General features: G+C 35.9%; 1 protein-coding gene across 2 annotated transcripts in view; it reads right to left on the bottom strand.

Moving 5' to 3' along the window:
• Nucleotides 1-7,584, bottom strand: part of LOC113232259 (juvenile hormone esterase-like) — a 67,961-nt gene that overhangs the window by 45,632 nt on the left and 14,745 nt on the right. The gene's annotated exons all lie outside the window — the stretch shown is intronic.

Genomic DNA, 7,584 nt, shown 5'->3' with positions numbered 1-7,584 from the left:
TTTCGTCTTGAGACATTGAGGTAATTTGGACGCAAAGATTTTTTGGAAATAAATATTATATATAAATATATATTATATATGATATGAAATAAATATCGTAAATTATAAATGTGGACAAATGTTTATTCACAAAGAGCAACCCCTAGAGTTTCTTATTCATTCTTCTCAAGGGAATCTGCCTTACGAATGAGCGGTAGAGTTTAACCAATATGACGACTTCAAATGTAATTTGCTTACTTAAGAAATAAAGATTACTTTGATTTTGGACAGGCGTGTCGCTTACCACCAGGCGCACGCCTTGTTCATCCCGTCACTTCGTATTATAAAAATACTATAAAATAATATGAGTAAGTAATACTGGAACTTTGATTTAAGTTTAAGAAAGCTGTACACATTTAAAATAAACAAGTAAAAGTGCTTATATGCGAGTCGTGAGAGTCCGAACCGGATGTCGACGACTGCCGGATTACACAATGATTGTGCACATTATTGTGCGAGTGGCTTTTTTTAGTGTATTCATTCAACGAAATTGAAAGTATTGGCTACGTGAAATGTGAACTTGAGTGTTGAAACGTTGATAAGTCAATCTTATGGCAATGGACTTAAGGAATATTTTAAATTTTAACTGAAATTATTCCAAAAATTATTGAAATTTCACCTCGGTACATTACAGAATATTTGTGTGAAAAACACTTAACGCATTATGTCATTTTGAGCTTTGGCTGTTTTTCGCGTCTTCTTGTAAAGGTGGGTTTTTGACTTGTACCCATTTTCACTAGAGCCACAGATTTAAGATTTGATCGTTATATAAAACAAACAATTTGCATACAGGTTCTCATGGCGTAACCATTTCTGAGGTCCCGAGTCCGATCCCTGGCCGGGTCAATGTAGAAAATACAACTTTTCTATATTGTCTCGAGTCTGGGTGTTTGTGATGCCGCTTTATGTTTGTGGTGACTTACTTTGGGATCAGAACAACGTACGTGACATTGTCTAATATTTATTTTATCATCGAGTGTATAATCAGAAACACAGACGAAACAAGGGCCATCCATCCATGGCAACTCATAATGCAAATGGGCCTTATATCACTTTTAAATATCAACTCTCGTTTGGACTGAAATCACAAATTAGAAAGTTGAAATAGTACAGCGCCAACAACTGACCTGTGTGTACGTCTCCGTATATTCCAAAAATGTTCTGTATTTATTGTAATAAAGATAATATCTCTAACTATGGGGGTCTGTTCCATTCGGTGGTGTGGGAAAAACATCAAACATCTAATTATAAAACAAACGGAATCACATTTCATCGGTAGGTATTAAATACGTAATTTTTCAATTTTCGCAAACAAAGCTCAAGTTAAACTGGTCGATTTGAAGTGAAACAATTGACGACACCCGTCAATTGTTTCGAGTTCGGGCTGGCCAATCGGAGAGCAGTTGTCACCGTAATGATTTGGCAGAATAGTTTTCAAACAAATTATATATGTATTTATTTCCCGTCAAAAGGTATTGCATTTACATGTAATTTTTAAGTTTATTGAATTTCACGATGTTTTACTACCACGACATTTAATTTTTTTTGTGAAATTCTTCCATTAGTTTGTTATAATTATTATAACAAAGATCGAAACACTAAGAACAAATCATTGGATCCGGCTAGATTCGAACCAGCGCCCTCGGGCAATCCGTGTCAGATGCTCTGCCAATTAAGCTACGGGACGAACCAGCAGACCTTACAAATTTTTCTATGTCCTTGTCGCAGATCTTTGTTTTTTTTTACACTTTTTTATCGTAGCGCCATCTGTGAGAAATTAAAATTGTTTATTTAAACAAAATCTTCGAAATTTATGGTCAGTTAATTTTTTTTTTACACATCATTTTATACGCGATATGTACTGATATCTACTGACTACTGTAAATTCAAATGACTCACTGCCGGGTACAGATCCCTCTAAGAGGAACATTTAAGCCACGGACTAAAGGTTGTTTATACAGCTACAGCTTCTACAAAGCGATGGTACCCCGTTTAATTTCAGTTTGTTTAATCTGATTGACAAATGACTTTGGTTGATTCCGCATAGCAGTAATAGTGTTGAATCAATTGCTTTGGAAAAAATATACAGTAAAATTGATGATATACACTGATTACTATACGGTGTGAAAACACGATTCCTAAACATTTTAACAATAGAAAAAAAAAACACAAAATCACTTCGAAATTTTACAAGAAAACCGTTGTATTCAATAGGTACTTTACATATACCAATGATTTTTCTTTCTAAAAACTAAACTAAATAGAACATGTGTGGTATACGATATACATTTTTAAATGGGTTTAATTTCGTTTGTAAAAAAAGAAATTCTGAAATAAAGCCAGTGTGCTTGCCGCTGGACTTAAGCAAAATTAACCGTATTAGTAAGAAGACTCTTAATTAATGTGACGATTTCAAATGTAACATTTTTAATTTTCGTTTTTGATGATTTTTTTTATCATATCAAGTGACAAGACAAATAAGTCGTGCGCCTGATGCTAAAGCTACACGCTTGTCCATAACAATTGCTTTGCGGAGCTTTAAATCGCAAAGATCTGCACTGCCATTGCGCTTGTCACCCTGAGACATAGGTTGATAAGTCCCATGTGCCTGTAATTTCCTCTGCACCCTTACCCTTCAAAACCGAAAAACAGTAATAGTAACATTACTGCTTGGCGACAGAAATAGCTAAGGTGGCAGTACTTCCATAGACGAACTCTTTCACAAGGAGGTCTACTACTACTAAAATTTCACAATAGTTCAATGGGAGGATGAGGACTTCACAAACTTCGAAAACCATAGTTATAAACCGTCTTTGAATATGTTTACATTTAATTTGTCGTTATAGCAAGTGATAATAGTAAATAAAACAGCATATGATTGTTGGCCCCCCCGCTGGAGCTCGTACTTGGACCTCCTGCATGGAAAGCATGCTTTCTACCCACTAAGCGAGGTGTTGTCGCTGCCATTACGTCTTTGCAGAGTTGGGCAAGCACGCGTGTTTTAACCCGGCGCTTTGTTAATGCCGGTTTTAAATCGGGTTAAAACTTATTAATGCCCAAAATTTGTTGTAAATCAAGTTTAGTACAAATTTAAGAGGGAGCAGAGGAAAAATTCCTTTTCTTCGATTTGATTTTAGAGGGGTATATCCAGTTTAAAGTTAAAAATAAAATATTGTATGAGTAACTACACGATATATTCAAGCATAGACATTAATCAGAAACATAAAACAATAAAGTTTCCTCGATAGATAAAAATCACGAAATGACCTCTAATATTCACATTTTTTCGATTCATCCTCGAAATGCTACAGGTTATTAGGACAAAAATTAGATAATTAATTATATTTATGCATGATCGAGAACTATCACTACGGATTTTTTTTTAATCCCTTTACTTTTAGAGTTATTCCGCTAAAACGAATTTGGTACTTTTGATGCATTGACTTACAATTATATGGACGTCGGGTCCGCGCTAAAAAGTGTCCGCACTTGTAAGGCGCTAAAATCGTATACAGAGCGCCAAACTCCGCTTTAGTCTTCATTTGTTCGACTGACAGCGCGATACTGCGATGACATTACAATTCAAATTTCGAATAGGTTGACTTGGGACATTTTTTTCGTGGTTTTTGTATTAGACCCGTCGTCCATTTATTTGTAAGTCAATGTTTTGATGCGAAAAATTTAACATCTCCTGTCGCATGTCACGCGAACTTCAGGCATATATTTGTTTCACAAATTTGGGCGGAGCCAACGTCAAAACTTTTTTGGCATGCTCCCTCTTAATGATATTATTACAAAATGTTTATTGCTTTCTGATCTACAATATTCGATTTGCCTTTCCATTGAATTGGTTCCCTTGAAAAGTGCATTAAAACAAATCGATAGAAAAAATCGTTAGATCGTATGCACTTAAATAGATTTACGTAAAAATCGAGTCGTAATGTGCATTCTTATACTCCGTCCAACCATTTGTTTAACTTTTGACAGCCGAATTCCAACCAATTAGTGATGTCCTAATGCGTTTCTAATTCGATTTTTTATTACAATCGATTTTATTTATGAAGAAGTTTTAATCGTGAATGTGAGCGGATTCAAAAAAGAAGATATTGTGTCATTGGGATCGTGATGTTGCATTTGACAATTTGTGTACTCAAGAATGTTAATGACGATTCAAATGATGATTCCCGTTCATACGGAGAAGAATCCGAGGATTCATTATTACACATATTATTTATTTCATTTCATCATTATTTATTAGACAGGTACCAAAATTTAGCAACTTGAATAATCTTCGTAACCATTGACTTACAATTATATGGACGTCGGGTCCGCGCTAAAAAGTGTCCGCACGTGTAAGGCGCTAAAATCGTATACAGAGCGCCAAACTCCGCTTTAGTCTTCATTTGTTCGACTGACAGCGCGATACTGCGATGACATTACAATTTAAATTTCGAATAGGTTGACTTGGGACATTTTTTTCGTGGTTTTTGTATTAGACCCGTCGTCCATTTATTTGTAAGTCAATGTTCGTAACATACATAATCTTTTGGCTCCATAAATATCGGAGCTAAAGAACACGTCGCTTTAACAAAAATTAAAAAATAAAAGAGTCCAGGCAGTATTGCATTTTTTGTCTATTGTTAATAATTACGTAACTTCGGAGGCATGCATATGTCAAAAGTTAAATAGATGGTATTCCGAAGTACAATAAATATAATAATAAACAGGACTGCATGGTGGGTATTGTGTGGAATTGTCTTTTTATCGTCTGAAAAAGATTTTTTACATCGAAATTTACCATAACCATTTATTTTTTAATTACCGTAACTGTTTGGGCAGAAATGGATTTAAACTCGGCGCTTTGGGTATAAACCCCGGTTAAAACCCGTTGATTGGGTTGGGTTTAATTTTTAATAACGCGTACACACTCACTTGTCTATTAGAAACTATTTTCTGTCAAATATGTAGTTACAGTATAATATTTTGTATCTATAAACCCATTCCCCCTGTTATTTTATTTTTTATATATGCATGTGATGTGAATGTTTAATTTGTGCTTTTGTTTTGTGAGATTCTCATCGTCCGCGACGGATCTCCGGCTATGCAACCGTACATAGTCGCACCAACGCAAATGTCTTTTTCAACCCTGACATGGGTAGAATCATTGTGAAAATCGATGGAGCCATTTATAAAGAAATTGGGTTGGATATAAGTAATGATTTTTGACATTTCAATGGCTAGACCACCGGATTTAACGGGCGGACGGGTCGAACATGTCGTGCGCCTGTTGGCAAGCGACACGCCTGTCCATAACAGTTGCAGTGCCACTCAGAACTTTAAAACACAAAGATCTCAGGAGCACTGCACTACGCCTGTTATTTTGAGATCTAAGTTGACAAGTCCCACGTGCGTGTAATTTCACCAGCACCCTTTACAATCGGAACGCAGTAATGCTCATATTACTGCTTGGCGGCAGAAATACGTCAATTGGCAGTACTTCCCTGGACGAACTCTATCACAAGAACCTCTACCGCTACAGATAGTGATTTGACTTTATGGAGTAAGTTTGTACACTGTTTTTCAAAATTATATTTCAAATATTGGTGATGCGTCTTCGTGACCATAACGTCTGGAATAACAGGAAAATTGTCCCAAAAAAGCAGTTTTTAAATGTCGTAGTCAGTCCCTAAAGAACAATACCTAAACAAAACAAAGGATTATTAAAATAAAGACTTTAGGTCATCAAATTAGATGTTAGGGCTAAACAATGACCCAAGCCTCATTGACAACAATGAGAGGATGTGATTGTATAATAAATTATTATTGTGACACCTAGTGTCTTGTGCGTGAAGAAAATATTTTACGTGTACAAGTGTACAGCCAACATCAACATGGACTTGTTGCCTGGTCGGTCTTTAAAGTAATTCGATTTGGTTCAAAACCCGATATTTTAAAAGTGACATAAGGCCCATTTGCCTGTTGAGTTGCCAGGGATGGATGGCTCTTAAATAAATAAATAAACATAAGCACGGTAGAAATAGTACATTAAATGTGTGTATAAATAACAAAACTAGTATGAACATGATTCACCGCAAAGAGTACGAAATTGATTCGTCATACATATGTACCACGTACAATAACTGCCTAATACTACTCGTACGTGAATCATTTCGAGTATCGACTTTATTACTGAAATGTTGTACCATACGTAATAAGGTCTTAGTTAGCACCACGCCTACCCCAGGGCAACTCAGAGCTTTAAATTGCAACGATCTGAGGGGCAAGCCCCATACATTCTACATAAATTTTGTTTATAGTGACTTGTCCCATCAACCTCTTGGTTATGCGGAAAGGGCACTATAATCTGTGCGAGCAAGCCCGAACAGGGACCTTCTCAGTCAGGTCTTGACCCTAGATCAACCCGTTTGTACCCTCTACTCCTACTAGTTCTGTTGACAAGACTACTGTTACTTTTCGGATTTACGATTCCCTGTAGTTTCGTCGGTTCTGTACGATTATAACCACTAGTTCTGTTATACCGTACTGTTGATAGAAGTACTGGCATTTTTTTCCCATTTGTTCTGTTAACAGAACAAATTCGATTTACGATTCCCAGTGATTATACGACTTCACACGGTTCAAAAGGCATTGGGTGAGCCGCCCTAGGTGCACGTACAGCACCCTCTTTATTTTCCAGATAGAACCCGGAGCTGTAGGCACCCGTACTTCCCGTTACGGTTGCCTTGATATGAAGGACAATCCTACTGCGCCCGTCACCTTGAGACATAAGTTGGGAGATAGCAGTAGAGCTCCTTGTTAAAGAGTTCCTCCACGAAAGTACTGCATCTTTCCTATTTCTACTGTGAAATAAAGATTATTATATATACTTTGACTTGACCACTCGGACACAAATACAGAAATCATGCAATTTATTCCATAGGTAAATTTTTTATACTTGAACACGTCATTTTTCAAGCTACTGCACGTTCACTACGTTGACCTCCCTGAGAAGAACGAGCAAGAAACTTTAGGGATTGCTCTTTTCAAATAAACTTAAATGTTATGAAATACACGTCGAACCATAATTGTGTGGAATCTAGACTCTTGTTACCTTTCCATACATCTTTATTTAACACATACTGTTCAATTTTGTAATACGACTTTTCAATTATAACACTTTTAATGTAAGTTTTAAACTTACGAAATGATAATCTTAATATATTCTCCTGAACCTTATTGTAAAAACGTATACAGTTCCTCATAAAATAATCGTTTACTTTAGTTAAACGAAATCGTGGTACCATGAGTTTGGACTTTGTTCTAAGGTTAACATTATGGATATCTTGTTTCTTAATGAAATAGTGTATATATTTTTTTATATATTTTTTTATATGCGTGCAACCGTCATTATATATTTCAGCCACCTGTCTTAATTTAGGACACAAATCTTAGTTATTTGAAACCGATTAAAATACTCACGTATTCCGCATTTGCAATGGATCAGATCAATCACTACGCTCGTCTCGTACCAATAGATCGTGACTA

This window comes from Hyposmocoma kahamanoa, unplaced genomic scaffold, assembly GCF_003589595.1.
Source record: "Hyposmocoma kahamanoa isolate Upper Pololo Valley unplaced genomic scaffold, ASM358959v1 67, whole genome shotgun sequence".
In the NCBI taxonomy this organism is placed as follows: Eukaryota; Metazoa; Arthropoda; class Insecta; order Lepidoptera; family Cosmopterigidae; genus Hyposmocoma; species Hyposmocoma kahamanoa.
The sequence above is the reverse complement of the archived record's forward strand: the minus strand, read 5'-3'. Positions and strand labels throughout refer to the sequence as shown.